Source organism: Equus asinus, chromosome 1 (genome assembly GCF_041296235.1).
Source record: "Equus asinus isolate D_3611 breed Donkey chromosome 1, EquAss-T2T_v2, whole genome shotgun sequence".
Lineage (NCBI taxonomy): Eukaryota > Metazoa > Chordata > Mammalia > Perissodactyla > Equidae > Equus > Equus asinus.
Window position 1 is genome coordinate 158,482,707 of NC_091790.1, and position 16,790 is coordinate 158,499,496.

General features: G+C 40.9%; 1 protein-coding gene and 1 long non-coding RNA gene across 3 annotated transcripts in view; one reads left to right on the forward strand and one right to left on the reverse strand.

The window, feature by feature from the left end:
* The window catches only part of JAZF1 (JAZF zinc finger 1), a 321,045-nt gene that overhangs the window by 33,726 nt on the left and 270,529 nt on the right, over positions 1-16,790 (reverse strand). The gene's annotated exons all lie outside the window — the stretch shown is intronic.
* On the forward strand, positions 5,152-12,808 carry LOC139044781 (uncharacterized). Its single transcript, XR_011501953.1, has 4 exons — positions 5,152-6,836; positions 7,128-7,208; positions 9,601-9,758; positions 10,194-12,808. It is a non-coding gene; the product is annotated as an uncharacterized lncRNA (long non-coding RNA).

Below are 16,790 nucleotides of genomic sequence, written 5' to 3' on the forward strand. Positions count from 1 at the left end.
CCTCCAATGGCTTCCCATTACACTTGGAAAACAGGGCAAACTTTTGTCATCTGGTTATGTTTCTCCCTCCCCCCTCATCTGAACCAGCCAGCCTCACACACCCTCTTCTTTTTCTTCATCTTACTAAGATGTACTCATTCTTTTTTTTTTTTTTTTGCTGAGGAAGATTGTCACTGAGCTAACATCTATGCCAATCTTCCTCTATTTTGTATATGGGTCACCGCCACAGTATGGCCACCGATGAGTGGCATAGGTCCACGCCTGGGAACTGAACCAGGGCCACTGAAGCAGAGTGTTCCAAACTTAACCACTAGGCCACGAGGCCAGCCCATAAGATGTACTCATTCTTAAAGCTCAGTTTGATATCATTGCCTCTGAGGAGTCTCCTGTGACACCCCACCCCAAGGCTGGGCTAAGTGCCCCTTCCTTCTGTGTACACACCAAGTTTGTCTCCATCAGGGAACTTAGCATCCTGTGCAGATTTCATTGCCTACCTCCCCCAACCAGTCTCTGGGCTACTTAAGGACAGAAGTTATGTCTTTTATCTCTGTACATACATTTGGCATGTAGTAGGTACTCAAATGTTGGTTCCATATATGAACAATAATATCTCTTGGTTGTACCTGAAAAAGAAAATAATTACCCTAGGAGTGTAGGATGTGCTAAGCACTTCTGAAGAGCACACAAATGAATCATATTTCATATTTTTAGTAGTCGTAGAGGAGAGCAGCCAAGAGTGTGCTTTGGCGAAAGGCAGACCTGGGTTAAGATCCAGGTACTAAAACTTACTAACAGTGTGCCCTTGGGAAGTTACTTAACATTCCTGGCCTTCCAGTTTCCATCCATATATAAAATGGGGATGTGAATAACATGCTTAGCAAAGTGCCCAGCACATTCCAGGTGTCCCCACATGGTGACTAACATTGCTATTCTTCTTTCTCCAGGTGGTCACCACACACCAACACTAATGCCCCTTGCTAAGGTCAGGTACGGGCCAGAGGGTCTCTGACCTGCTTCGACAACTATTTTATTCTCCTGGTTTGTTTTCTTCCTTAGATAATCTGTTTTAACATCATTTCTGAAAACTCAACTCTCCTGAACTCTAGAATGGCTTCAGTCACCTGATTCTTCCTCTACTCTTAGGAGAGAATCTGACAGGGGACTCAGGACAGACTCTACCCTTTCTGTCCTTCTCCCTCCAGAGAGCACCTGCTTCTGTTTTCCAGTCTCATTAACACTATTGTCATTACAACTGCCAATATTTTGCCAAGCACCTAAAGTGGAAAGAGCCCTAGATTAGAAGTGTGAATACTTTTCATCTCTTTCTAGATAAGTTTTGCCAGCTTAGTTTCCTAAAATGTCAAGCATTAAACTGCTTTTATCTCACATTAATAACTAGCTTTGGCAAGCAAGAAAGTAAAAGGCACAGTTGGATCATTCTCAAAAATAAGTTGTGAAAAATAAAATGCCAGATAGTAGTGTACTAGGTTCAAAATGCAACGAGACGGCAAAGCTGTGTAGATGCCAATAAAGCAGAAATCACGAGCTGGGTGTCTTTCCCTGGATGATGGAGTCAGTAGGAGAGTTTCCATTACTCTTCCCACAGAGAGGTCCACGCATCGGTGGGAAGGGCAGGTTTCCACAATGAGTGTTCTATACTTGAGAGTCCTTAAAGACTAGAGGCACTCTTTTCTATCGCTGCTTTGTAGCTTGGAAATCCCAGCTAGTGATGACTTTATGGGTTTGTACGGTCTAGACAAGAGGGTTACTCTTTGGTGAAATTGCTCCTAGGGGAGGTTACTGTGAAAATTCCCATACAACTAATTACCATTCCGAAGGGCAGGCGACTGAGAGGGCGCTAGGCTCCGGCAGAGGCTGTGGTTGGAAAGCCAGTACTCCCAGCTTTATCGCCAACTACGTTTATTTTCTTCCCTATCAAAACAAGGACAGGAAGGGAGAACAGGAGCCCTAGCGAGAAAAATCAACTCAAGGTAATAAGGGAGAACAAAAACCGAAGGCTGCCCCAAGATCTGACTGAGAGGGCTGAGCCTTCTCTGAAAATAGGGAAATCCTGCCCATCCTTCTGCTTTAGCTTTTCTACATAAATAGCCTTCTCAGCAACATGAGATCTTTAGAAGCGAGCATGTAAAGATGCAATGGTCTGAACTGGGGATGGGGTAAAATGCTTCCCAAAATATCGGAGTCGTGGTGCCAAAACCCAGAGGAACTCACGACTATTTTCACCTCCGGTTTTACGGGACCCATAGAGGTAGGTGGCTGGATGTGTTCCTTCCATACTTGGAAGAAATCATTTTCACCTACCCCAGGACAGAGCCAAGAGAAAACAGCTGTCTAGAAAGCCTTGGATTCTGGTTAACTAACTCTGGGAGGGAAAATGGTCTCTGGGAAGAGAAATCAAGGCCTATGTGCCCAAGTTTCACGTCCACATGCAAAACAAGTTCTGCTAGCAGCCTGTCTTCTCCAGAAGCCCTTCCACACCACACCTGCCCCACACAGGGGCCTTCTTGGTCATAGGTGCCCTCCCGGTCTTGCTGTCATCTTATCTTGCACTAAGGCAGACACAGTGTCCCCACTGGCATCTTATTTGTTGTGACACAGTTTCTTCTCTTTCCCACTGAGTTCCTTAGGGTGCAGACTGCATCTTCTCCCACTCTTACTTCATTCTGATGGACCTAATGATGGTCTTGCATGCTAAGTGCTCAGTTTCTGTCTAAGATGGATAATTGATTAAACAAAGGAGAAATTTCTACCAAAAAAGGTCTATAGAGAAAAAGCGTTTTTCCTCCTCTTTGCGGTTAAGCTCTAGTGAAGGGTGTTGTAGTCACTGGCGGATGGGGGTCCGGGAAGATTCCAGGATCAGCAGGCCCAGAAGGAATCATGTGGCTATGGTTGGATGAGGTCTTGTGAATGGAGAACCACGAACACAACACGACTGATTATGAAAACACACTCGGTATCCTGCAGTGGCTGGAGTGTGACCGAGAGGAAAAGCACTAGAGTGAGAATCAGGAAGCTTGGGATTTGCTACTGTTTTGACCCAACTTGGCTACATGACCTTGGGCTTGACAGCATGCTTGTGTGCAGGGGTGAGCCTGGATCACTGGCTTTCAAGATTTCTGACCATGACCCAGTAAAAAAAACATTCTATGTCACAACTCAGAAAACAACTCCCGCCCCAAACACAAAACTAAAACAGGTGTCCCCAGACAATACTCATCATTACTAAGTCTGAAGCACCTTGTTTTCTATTTCCTTCTTTTTTTTTTAAATGCTGGTCATAACTTACCGATCACAACAGCTGAGATGATCTCTACCTGTTCTATGCCATGCTGTTTTTCCTTCTTTGCTTTCTCTAATCAGAAGGAGTTTGGGGCAGTAATGCATCTGCTAAAGTCAGGGGTGTTAAGGAATGACAACTTAGATAAGAAAGCCTCAGAACACCCACCTGCCGTCTCCCAAGAATTCTCTCCCGTGGGGTAGAGAGGCACAGGAGCTGCTCTCTGGTCTCTGACAGTCATTTTAAAGAGAGCAGGAAGTGGAACTGGCCCCCTCCCATCCAAGTCATGCATCTCTGTCCTTTCTAGATGACAAATGAAATGGTTTGAGGCCTCTCAGTTTGACATTTATTTTTACCAATTTGTCTTCGTCAGTCTCTGATTCTTTTGAATATTCTAAAGACATCTGCACTGAACACAAAGACCATGAAGATGAACACGTTACAGCAATACTGCTGCTTTGTCACTGAGTAAATTGAGGCCACTCGGAGTACTCCACAGACACGCGCTTTGAGTTGTTTTCTTCATAATCACATTTTCACACTGATCTTGACTCCCTTGGGTCAAGCCAGAGGGTAAGGAAATCTTTGAGAAGCTGATGTGCCCTGTCTGTGTTTCCTGTATCTCTACCACCTCTTTCCTGAGAGGTTCCAAGGAACGATACTACCTGCTGTCTGACATTCAACTAGCATCATGGTTCCCGGCCCCAGGATGGAGCCAAGTGAACTGGCCCACATGGGATGAAATCCACGACCTCGGACTTAGTGAACCATGCTCCAGACATTTGAGCTAACTTCAAGTCCTGGAGCTCCGGCTGGCGAGCATCGCGAACAGAGAGGGAAGATGACTTAGTCCAAGACTGCGAAGAACCAGCACGCACAGCTCATTCTGCTTAGTATCTTTCTCTGCCCATGAGAAGAATCAACAATAACTGTTAACTGGGAACCTAAATAACAACACGGTCTATCAGGTTAATAAATTCAGGTCACTCAGAACACTTTCTAGACAAGAACCTGGTATCACTTTGAAGGAGCCACAAATTGCCAACTTCTGGAAAATGACAAAAGAGGCAAAATGTTCCGACAACGTACCCATTCACTTTTCAGTCCTGCCATCTTTCCAAAATATAATCTATTTTCTGTTTTATATATTTCTATTATATAGCAGAAAATACAGACAAAGTTAACAGAAATTCTAGGAGGCTGTGAGATGCTATTTTTAAGAGGCACAGTTACCATGAAGAAGCAGCTACTTTCAAGTTTATATATAGCATAATTCATTTTCCAGTTTCCTCTCCTTGCTTGACAGAATTACAATGACAATGTTCATCAGTATGCCACATTTATAGCTTTAGCTAAAGGGCTCCCACATGGCAAAGGACAAGGTTTTGAGTCTTGGCAAACCTTCCTCTTCTGATGATGCCAGGAAATAGTGCTTTGTTGAGAAGCAAAAAAGGGAAGAAAAAAAATCCTTTTTGGAATATTTATTACTTATCCATTTCATAAAACATTGCCCTATAGATTATTTACAAACGAGTTAACTGGATTCTACTAAACTTTTAATTTGCTCTTTTTTACTCGCGAGAAACCACATATTAGTTACCAATGGTGTATTTATGTTTCCGTAATGCATACTTATTATATAGTTATTCCAGAAGTTGATTTATTTAAAAAAATTTTTTTAAGTCTCAGTTTTTATATTTGCAGTTACTACTTCATAATTTTAATTTTATGGTTTAATTTCCAAAAGGGGCTCATTCATTTCCCAGGAGAAAAACCCCTCCAGGCTGAGGTGCGTTGTCCACAGGTGGTGGGAGGAACATATCCAGCCTGTCACAACCAAGCCCAGGCACCATCTCTCTGGCAGCTCACTCACGACTGAGCTGCAACATTTTAATTTTATGAAAAGTTAATCATTTGTCAAGTTTTGTGAGTCTTAAGGAAATAATTTTCCTTTAGGTACAACATAGCATATTCTAAATTACACACATGTATATTACTGAAACCACGTGGCATTAATTAAACATTTTTTTCAAAGACTGCTTCCTTTTAGTGGCAGTGAAATACTGTTCATAGCATCTGAGTGCTCTGCCAAAATTAACTTCATCAAGGTGAATTTTAGGGAGACTTTCAACACAGCAACGGTCTAGAATGTTATGTAATATTAGAAAATAGCCATTTATGGGGGGGATATGGGGGCCTGTGCAAGATATAGGATCATGATCTTGTTCCCAAAACATCCTCCTAAATCGACTGCCTGGCACTGGTCTTTGTAACTGTTCATGCATTAGAATTTAGCCTTGATGACACCCTCCACTTCTGCCTGGCAGACAGAAACTGGAAAAGGACAGCAATGGAAAAGCATGCGGAGGTCCTCTCCACCCCTGAGTTTAAGATTCTGTGCAGCTGTTTTCAAGTCAAACATCCTAACTAGAATCTTAAGTATACAGCTACACAGCATGGAGAGAGCCTGAAGTAGATCTCATGGAAAGCGCCATTTTCACAATTTACTACAAGAGAAATTTGCTCTACATGGATTTTTTCCTGTTATTTGAATATTATGGTAATTTTGAAAAATGCATCTATTTGAAAATGAAAAGTCTCTGCAGACCCAGGCTGTCAAGAGACATCTTAGCTGGCCCACAACGGCAGGTGCTGTCTAGCTACTTTATTCAAAATTCTTTGCACCAGAGGAAAGGCGTTTCCCTGAGAATGACTTGTTCTTAGGCCTGTAATCATCTGAACACCCAGGCTCCTTTTTCACCTTTAAGGAAAAAAAAAAAGTAGTGATTGGATACCTAGGTAGAAAACAGCACACCATGCATGATTAGATCTCAAAGTCACACACAGTTGTCCCCTAACGGTCTCTAGTTTCTCAGGGGTGATTTTCTATGTGTGTTTCCATACCAAAGAGAGCCTGGATTGGCTGGGTTTGAAAAAAAAATTCCTTATTCAGCTCAGTGGATTATGAAACACATCTTTGATCTGATAAGATCATACCAACTTATTGCTGGTTTGATGAATATAAATTAACATGAGCATCCAGTTTTCCAAGGCGGAACTGTGTAAGTCTGGTGGCAAGGTATAGACGTGTATGACCAGCAACCTCTCCAGCCCTGACCCCAGCAAGGTTCCAGCAGCCGAAGTCCCCCTTCCTATCAAACACCACTTCCTTTATAGTGCATTTCCAAGTTTGAACAAAGTTTGACAGGAGCAGAGAGACTCTGTACCCTGACTGTCTTCCTAGCAAGAACAAATTAGCTTAGAGCTTTCTCATTTTTCTGCAGATTCTGTCTCTAATGCTGTGCAGCTGGGTGTGCCTGGGGATCATTTTATTGTTAAAATTAGACTCTCATGGAAAAGACATTAAAACAAGTTTGCTGCTGTGATACCCACGAAGATGAAAGGGCTCCTCTGATTTTAATATGCTGTGGTCTAGATGGAAGGGAAAAAGAAAAGCTTCTTTGGAAACACACACATTTGGCCGGGGTATGAATTCATCAGGTGTTAACCCTCGGTCAGCTCCGCAGCAGAGGCGCAGGTGAGCGCTGAGCGTCTGTTTGTTTATCCGTGTTTTCAATGGAATCCACACCATTTTCCAGGCTTACAATATGCTCCTCTCTTTAGCACTCATGTTTCGGTTCTGGTACTTGCTTCCAAAGGAAAATTACTAAGAAGTGTGCACTGATGGGTGTTGGCACATGAGCGAGTTCTGGATCTTGGTTTAAAGAGAGTGCATTCTTTCTGGGGAAAAGGGTGTGAGCAGCACAGTCAATGTATGCCCTTTAAAATAACTTTATCTTGTGATCTTTCTTGCTATTTTTTTGGCCAGTGCAGAGACCCCTGCTGGGACAAGAAAAGGCAACATCGATGGAGGGCCAAAGCCTTGTCCACAGACTGTTTCCAGCACTAGGTGAGATATGACTGTAAAGATAAGACTGTCAAAATCTCTAGCAGGAATTCTTAACACTGAGTTTGATTAAACGACAACACAGTTAGTAGCAAGAGATGAAATTTAGGTTTATGACTAAATGTAGATGGTTAAGCATGGTACTGTAAAAATGACGGGCCTCAAAACTATCTTCCTTAGAAGATAAATTATTGAGCCCTTTGCGTTAGTGCAGATATGAAATCTGAGAAGAATCTGCTAAGTGGCCGCCCATCAAACAAACTGGGTTTATTCAGAGTCTCAGAGGACGTGCTCAACATGGGCTGAAACAGAACAGCTTTTAATTAATTTTCTTTCCTGTAAAATTCTCAGCATAACGAAGCACATCATCTCACACAAGCAAACTATTTTGGCTATTGGAAGACTCAGATGCTATAATTTTTTATCAGAAACATTTTCAGTCATGGACCAATTCTGTGTCCGGAGAACGAGTGTTTGGCAACTAGCTCTTCTTTGTCTTTCCTCTTTTTCCCATCCGTCTGTCTGTCTGTCTCTCCCTTTATTTAATATGTACTGCAGTTGTTTTATTTGACCACAATTCCATTTCCTCGGTGTTCCTAAGCTAAGAAAGCTGAGAATAGATGATCCCGTTTACTGTCTTTCCTCTACGGAGAGGAAATTCCAGAGATTTTCGTACTAAAACCACCGCATGTATTTACTCCCTTTGTTCTTACATGGATTGTTTACAGCAGAGGAAATGCTATTTGCTCATTCAAGGAGTGGGTGGGAGTTGTGGGCTCCTGTTCCTTATCTCTGCCTGGGTCATCAATTTTTTTTTTTAACTGAGGTAAAATTTTCATAGAGTGCAATGAACAGATCTTAACTGTATAATTCGATAAGTTTGACAAATGTACACATTTGTGTAACCAACATCTCAATCAAGATATAGAATATATCCATCATTCCAGAAAGTTCTCATCTACTCCCTTTCCCCACCCACTCTGAGTTAACTACTGTTCTGATTTCTGTCATCACAGATCGGTTTGCCTGTACTTGAAGTTCATATGTATTCGTTTGGGTCTGGCTTCTTTTGCTCAGCATAACGTTTTTGAGATTCAGCCATGTGTTGTGTGTATCAGTACTTTGTTCCTTTTTATTGCTGAATAGGACTCCACTGTATGGAGAGATCACGGTTTATTTATCCATTTACCTGCAGATGGACTACTTAATAGATTGGGCTATTGCAAATAAAGCTTGCTCTGTACACCCTTGTACCTGTCTTTTGTGGACACATGTTTTCCTTCCTCTTGGGTAAATACTGAGAGTAGAATCGCCAGGTCAACAATACCTTGGTCTTGGAGCCCTGAAGAAGCTATACGACCTCTGTGGGTCTCGCCTCCTCAGCTGGGTGGAGGAGCAGTGACATCTGACGCCCTCTCCCTGCAGAGCAGCTTTGAGGACTTTCTCTGCTCTTCAAAGGCAAGAGGGCACGGAGTTTCTGAGATGCTTCAGTAAAACTCATGAGGTCCTGAAAACCTTGAGATGCCCTCTACATGGCCCTATGACCTTGATGTATCTCCTCAGTGAGATGTTCAATTCTTTCACATCTTTAAAGGGCATCAAAAATCTAAAAGGACCTCCAAGTGGATGGGGCAAAGGGGCACCCCTCCCCCTACAATTGTGATGGCGGTAGGGCCTAAGTGGGCACATCCTTCAGCAAGAGAGGAGATAGGGCTCGTTAAGGAGTGTGTGTATCTGTTAGAAACATCCAATATTGAATTTTCTTAGTGCACTGAATTTCCATAATTAAAAGGGTTATTGTTGCTACCTTTACTAAAACAATAAAACAGGATATAAAAATCTGTAAACCTGTTAACTCTTTACTTCTACCATCCCTGGTCATAAAATGGTTATCTTCAATCCTCCTTATTAATAAATTAATGAGAATAGTGTCATTTTTGTTTTCAGATATGACCCCCCTTCCCCTAGAAAATATACCTATGCCCAGAGCAGGTCATTAGCAAATACCACCTGTAATGCACATTCCTGGAACAAGCCTTCTCTGAGGCTAATGCAGACTAAAAATAAACATGCCCAAGCGTTCTCGCCAGGGCGGGGGAAATACCGTCTGCCCAAGAGGGCAGGATTCAGTTAAGAACGAAAAATGTTTTCTTTGTTTTGAACATGCTATATAGCTACTTCATGAAGCCCTAACTAGCCTGACAGCATCAGCCATTTCCACCAATGACAGCCAGCCGTTCCTGAACACAATGGGCTTATTGACTAGTGCAGGGCGTCTGGAACGCACAGTAGGGCACTTCCAAAGCTGATGTCCTTTCTGAACCGGCGGTTTAAGTAGAAACAGTGTTGACCTAAGCAGTTGTTTGTCTCTATCCTTATTCATTTATCCTCACAGTGCGGTGCATTGCCTCCAACATACAGATGAGGAAACTGAGGCTTGGAAAGGTTTAAGGTCATCTATCCCTCAAGAAGCAGAACTGAGATTTGAATCCAGATCCCTCTGATGCCAAAGGCTGTCGCTACTTCACCTCTATGCTCCCAAAGTTTTGGAAGGTGACTCAGAAAACTCCAGATTTACGTAACAGTCTTTGTCAACATATGCAGACACGCTTACTAATTCCCTAAGCTGACATTCCATAATGATCATTAGCTATAAAATTGTTTGACCCCAAATCAGTTTCTCACTGATTTCACCTTATTCCAACTTGTTTGGAATTCATATTTGCCTTATAATATCTAAGACATTTTATGGGTGTGAATATACAGCTTCTAACTGCACTTAGAACACAGCACAGAGAGAATGACTCCATGTGTGTCTCTATCTTGTCTAACCAAATATCCACGCTGATAATTTAGTCCATCTGTCTATATATCATATTCATTAAGCACCTGTCCTACATGTGTATAACCTGCTTCAACTAAGAGATGTAAGTTCTAATCCACAAGGGCTATACCTTATGCTTTTTTTGTATTTCCAATACCTGGCAGAGTGACTATAACAGAAGAGATGCTCAATAAATGATGTCAACTGGAAAGATGGCCAATCCTGGTGCTGTGGAAACAGTGGCGACTCCACTTGGGAACCACCTGAACTTGGGCAAGTTATCATTTAAATAAGCCTCAATTTCCTTTGTCTTTCAAGTGGGGTTAATAATGGTGAATGTGAATGCTTTTATGCACTATAAAGATATAATCTATCATTACAGGTCACCATAGATTTCGTTGTTTTCTTTAAGTCAGGAAAACGTTTTGTTGGGGAAGGTCTCTTCTAAGTGGTTTAGTTTTGGAAACGTAATTGAAATACCATTTTGTTGTCGCCATCCCTATTCTACCAGCTCTTCGAGTAGCAAGAGGAGATGAAAAATAAGCAGGCACTTAAGATGGCGGGGAAGGAAGCAGAATTAGCGATGACACTCAGGAAGCAGGATAAAGGTTTTACAAGTCAATCAAAAAAAGATGAAAGGAAACAATTAGAACAAAGTAGTGTATAAACAAACAAGCAAACAAACCATAGGCCAGGAAAGGGTGTGTTGGCGACCCGGAGCATAATGCAAGCCAGAGAATACAGGACAGCTTGTCCTTCTCCAGCTACAAGACAGCACACTTCCGTGGAAATAGAAATCAAGGCCATGTTCTCAACGGGAAGATTTCGGGGAATGTTTCTTAGGCATCATACAGACATTCAACTCTTTATGGAAGAAACTGTTAGAAATACCAAACTACGGCCTCAGGAATTCATAAGCAGGTCGCAAAATTCAGTCAGGCTGAAATATTTCACTTTTCTTTTCTCATTCTCCACCATTCAATAGGAGAGGATTTATCTCTCTGAGGAATTTCCTTCTATTTCACTCTCTTCTTCTGAGTGGATAGGGGGAGATATGGCCGTTTAGACCTTACCATAGTTATGCTTTTTTCTTTGAGATTTTCTGTCATTATTAAGCCTATTTACATTTATTTTACTTTCTAAAAATAAAGGCCTTGGAGGAGAGTTCATCTCAATTCCATTTAGATAGAGCTTCTAAACGTCAAGCAAAATTCTATCAGTTCTATATGTCTGCATTGCAGAGTAACTTCCATCCTGAGGGAAAAATTAATACTTTAAGAAATGATTTGTTGGGGCAAGCCCGGTGGCGTAGAGGTTAAGTTTGTGTGCTCCGCTTCAGTGCCCAGGAGTCAGAGCTTTGGATCCCAGGCACAGACCTACACACTGCTCATTAAGCCATGCTGTGGTGGCATACCACATACAAAATAAAGGAAGATTGGCACAGATGTTAGCTCAGTGACAATCTTCTTCAAGCAAAGAGAGGAAGATTGGCACCAGATTTTTAGCTCAGGGCCAATCTTCCTCACTAAAAAAAAAAGAAGAAGGAAATAACTTGTGTATTATAACTCCTGAAAATTTCAAAATCCTTGTAATTTGAACAATTTATTGTAAAAGCCATAAAGAAATGTTAACAGTTTACTATAAGGCCAAGTGGCAGAAGACACAGGAATATGAAGCGAAATAACACAATATAGAAACTTAAATTTATGCATTAATAGATATATTCTGTGACTTCATAGTCATCATAGGAGCCTAACAAGAAAAAAAAATTGGTTTCTTTTCCTTGGGTGGCTTTCTCTGGCTTAATACTTGAATTTTCCCCCCTGAGTGGGCCAAAATACATATACAAATATTTTCCAGGAGAGACTATGCAATGCTATTATAACCAGAAACCCAGCCACAGCTTCTCCACTAAGACATAAGAAGCATCTGCTCAGTCCCATTGGACTCATCTCTGGAGCCGAAGCAAGTGGACTACAGTAACCTTTCTCCAGGCCAGGTGGAAATATGTGAACTCAAGCAAGAAAACACACAGTTATGACAACTAGATGTGTCATTTTAAAACACAGGTTTCCCAACTCTGGCTATAGGTTTGAATTACCTGGCCCAAGAGAGATTTTAAAAACTTCCAATGCCCAAGCCCCACCCACCAAGAGAATGAGAGTCTCAGGGGTGAAGTCCATGCAAAGGGAAGTTTAAAACCTCTCCAGGTGATTTCAATCTTCATCCTGCTAGAGAGCCATTGTTTTAAGAGATTCAGTGGGCAAATAGGGGGCGTGGGTTGGGGCTGGGGGCTGGGGGAGAGGCAAAGAGAAATGACTTTCTTAACTAGGCTGCAGGCACTGATAACCAGAACAACCTGCTTACTAATGATGGATGCACAAGCTAACCTAGGCCTTTCATACAGGGTGACCTGGCTCCTCCCCGCAAAAAAGGTCAATTAAAATAATTTGAAGGAAAGAAATTCATTAAGCTTTTTTTGAGCGGGGTTATTCCATCTATATCTGCCTCTATGTCTAATTCTGTCTATATCTTCTGATTATACACAGTAAACAGTTGTTTTAGTTACAAAAGTAATACAGGCTCATTTTAGAAAATGTGTAAAAAGAAAGAAGAAAAATAATACCCATCTTCCGATCATATTAAGGTAACAACAGTTAAATTTTGGGGAGTAAAAAATAAAATTGGGATCATACTGTAGATACAGTTTTGTAACCCAATTTTTTCACTTAACAGTATAATGTGAAAACCTTTCCATGTCATTACATGGTGACCTACACCATTGTTGTGAATGGCTGCAAAGCAGTCCATTGTTTGAAATGGTCGTTATTTATTTATTAGTGATGGATTTTTGCTTTAGGTTTATTCATGACACAGTTAGAACCATGATCCCTTCAACTATAAACTAAGTAGGATTAGTCTGGTAAATACTGAAAGGATAAAACGGTAGTATAATGGTAAAGGGGGGAGTGGAGAAATCCTGATAGGGAGCATTTGCCGATTTCACCCGTGTAAATGCTCCCACGATGGCCAATCTCAAGATAATGTTTCCACAACTGGCTTGCAAACCTGAATATTTAACAGTTGGATCTCTGGAGTCAGCTCCAACGGCCCCTTAAAGAAAACTATGACTGAACTAAACTGGGAAGTTCTTCCGTTCTGACCTGCTACTTGAATGGTGGAGTAGAGTAAAAGTGGGCGTTACTATGAGTGAAGGTGAACCACATCCAGCATCTGAACATATTTTTGTATTTGGGGTTTGGAGTTGCTGAATTAGTACTCGAGGCAGCTAAATGGCTGAAGGTCTAATAAGAGTTTTTAAAGAGGTAGTAACGTAATAATAATTAATGTGTAAAGGAAGAGTGAGTTCACCGGAAAGACACATTCTTTTCATAGACAGACATGCTTTGTGCAAGTTAACCTTACTAAGCTTCTATTTCTTCAATCTGTATAGGGGAATTAACAACATGTCTCAGTGAGGCTGGTGTTAGGATTAAATACAGCATCATACATAAAGTATATAGCAAACACTCGACAAATGTTAGTTGCCTTTCCGTTTTAGTAATTACACTCTTCATAGTATTACTTTTAAAGGAGAATGTTATGAATTGTTTTAACACTTTATTTTCAGGGAATTTAATCACGTTATCTTTAAATTCCGTATCTCTGTGATTTAAACCAGGGGTTGGCAAATTATGGCCTGTGGGTCAAATCTGGCCAGTTTTTGTAAATAAAGTTTTACGAAAACTTTTAGTTTTAATGGAACACACCATGTCCAATCGTTTGTGTAGTTCTGTAGCTGCTTTCATGCTACGACAGCAGAGTTGAGTAGCCAAAACAGACCCTATGGCCTGCAGAGCCTGAAGCATTTTCTGCCTGGTCCTTTATAAAAAAGGTAGTTGACCCATGATTTACACCATTCTAAGCTTTCTTTAAGTGAATACTTTCTTTTTTTATATATTAAAAGAAAACAAAACAAGTATAGGAAATGAACAAGATGAAAAGAAGATATGGTATATATATATATATATACACAATGGAATACTACTCAGCCATAAAAAGGATAAAATCGTCCCATTCACAACAATATGGATGGACCTTGAATGTATTATGTTAAGTGAAATAAGCCAGATAGAGAAAGACGAACTCTGTATGATTCCACTCATAGGTGGAAGTTAAACATAGAGACAAAGAGAATTGATTGGTGGTTACCAGGGGGGAGGGCACAAAGGGTGAAGTGGTGCACCTACAACATGACTGACAATAATGTACAACTGAAATTTCACAAGGTTGTAAACTATCATAATCTTAATAAAAAGTTTAAAAAAAACAAAAAAAACCTGTGACTGGAGACAACCTGGTCATACCGTCTAGTTACGGTCATCTATTTCTGAGGACAGCTGTATTACTCTGTCTTGAGCATCTTACTCTGACTTTTAAAACATCTTACTCTAGACTTTTAAGTACTATGAATAATAAAAACTTCAGAACCCTAAAAAAAAAGAAAAGATGAAAACAGAAGATTCTTCTAGGATTTAGAAGCTGCAAAACAAATTCTGGTTCCAAGAATACCTAAGAAATACTTGAAACTCTAGGATGAAGTTGAGCTCTGATTCCTTCTAGTCAAGACAGTATATTTTAAAGTATATTTTATAAATGAAATTTTCCACAAAATGACTATTACTTCTGGACCAGGAATGCACCTTGAATATGGAATTTGGAACTGAGTGAATTTAGGAGGTAGAAACATGGAATATTATTTATAACCTGGCAGTGAAAGTGACCAAAACCACATTAGTCAGGCAAAATAAGCTGATCTCTCTAACTACAGGTAAAATAACATTTCAAACATTGAAAAATGTACACAATCAAAATTGTACAAGGTAGGGCTTTAAGAAACCATTTCCCCTGCTAATTTTTGATGTTTACATGGAATGTTCTTCAAGCAGCAAATAACTTACCAATGATCTTGACAGACGGAAAATGATACATCTTTACCACAACATAAATTAATTCTCTTAGTGGGAAATTGTTAAAATAGGCAAGGTGTCAGAAAGATTTCTTTATGTCTGAAGGAAAGGAAATGATTCCATTTCTTCCAAACATTCTTACATGAAAAATAATAAACTCTCACTTTTAAACTGTCTTTATTTTTATGGGGTTCTAAGGCACCCGCTGCTAATTGGGGCAGTCATGGTTATCTGGTGCTGGCCATGAGTCGGTCCATACCAGGTCAGTTATAAAACACACCCCCATATGAAACTGCCGCCATAATTCATATTATATATGAATAAATATTCATAGAAATACCCAGAAAAGAGGATCGCAGAATTACAACACTCTCACGGCATTCCTTAGATTTACACAGTCAACGTTACGTGAAGATCCTCGGAAGTAAATCTTCACAGAATAAAATATAAAGGAAACATGGTGACCAACCTAGGGAAACGGACGAATGCCCACGGCAAATGAACCGATTCATCCTCTACGGAATGATCCTGAGTCTGTTCATGAAGCAAGCAGTTGAAAACTCCAGACCACAGAGACGGACAGTGACTGAATGCTCGTGCATACGTATGCCATCGCATTTGACTCTCACACAAAAACCTTTCATAATGGGTACTACTAGCGATTTTTAAACAGAGAAGTTCAGGTAGGAACTCTGGCCAGACTGCCTCCCACGCCTATCCTGTCTTCAGAATGCCCAATCCTGACAGAACACAGGGTGTCTGTCAACCAGGAGTCCCTGAGATACCCCTAGAAGAAGAGCTCTCATAACTAAGTCAACTAAGTTCGGGAAACTTACTAAATCCTCCCCTTGGAGAATAACAACGTATATTAAAGTCTTGCATTAAGGAAACCAGTTTACCCTTGTTTAACCTTTCCTCTCTCCAAATTTATTAGGGAATCCCTTTTTCCCAACTACTATTTTGTGAAACGCACTTTGAGAAATACTACTTAAGTCACCTCCCTCGATGGGAGATGGATGACAGAGAAAGATATAAACTGTAAGAGAAAATAAACATTTTTACCCATGGTCAAGGGGGTGATGCTATGGAGATGATGGTGTGATTCTAAGTGGCTTCTTTTCGCTCTTAGGATCAAACAGAATTTTTAATAGGACCCACAATACACTGGTCCTTGCTGACATCCTCAGCCTCATCTAACACCTAGCCATCTGGCCAATTTTCAGTGCCTGGGCCCTGCCAGGCTCCCCTCACAGACACCGCACAATGCTGTTCCCCAGCTACACACTCCTCCTTTCCCTCTTTACCTATTTGACCTCTATTTATCTTTCAGGGGAAGCCTTTCCTGACCTGGTGGGACTCTCTCTGGATACTCTCATATGACTGAGTCCTTCTATGTAATACTTGTCATGGTTACAATGTTATATTTGTTGGTTAATAGTATATACAAATATAATTGGCATATTTATTTATTGGTATATTTATTGACTAATGCCTGTCTATATGTCTACTAGGGAGAAGGGAAATATATTCCCTGCTTCTCAGATGGGAAAAATTGGAGGAGGGAACATTCCAGTCTCTTTCTACTGTCTCTACTCACTCCTGCCTATGGAGGAAGAATGACTTAACAGACCTCTGAATGGGCAGCAGGGACTGCGCATGCTCAGCTCTGGGCCCAGGGTGCACTCTGGTCTGCTCCTGCTCCGAGTAAGCTCAGAAGGGCAGTCTGGGAAATAAGGTAAATTCATGGAAGACATACTAAGAAGCCCAATGGTTACAGATCCAAGCTCCATT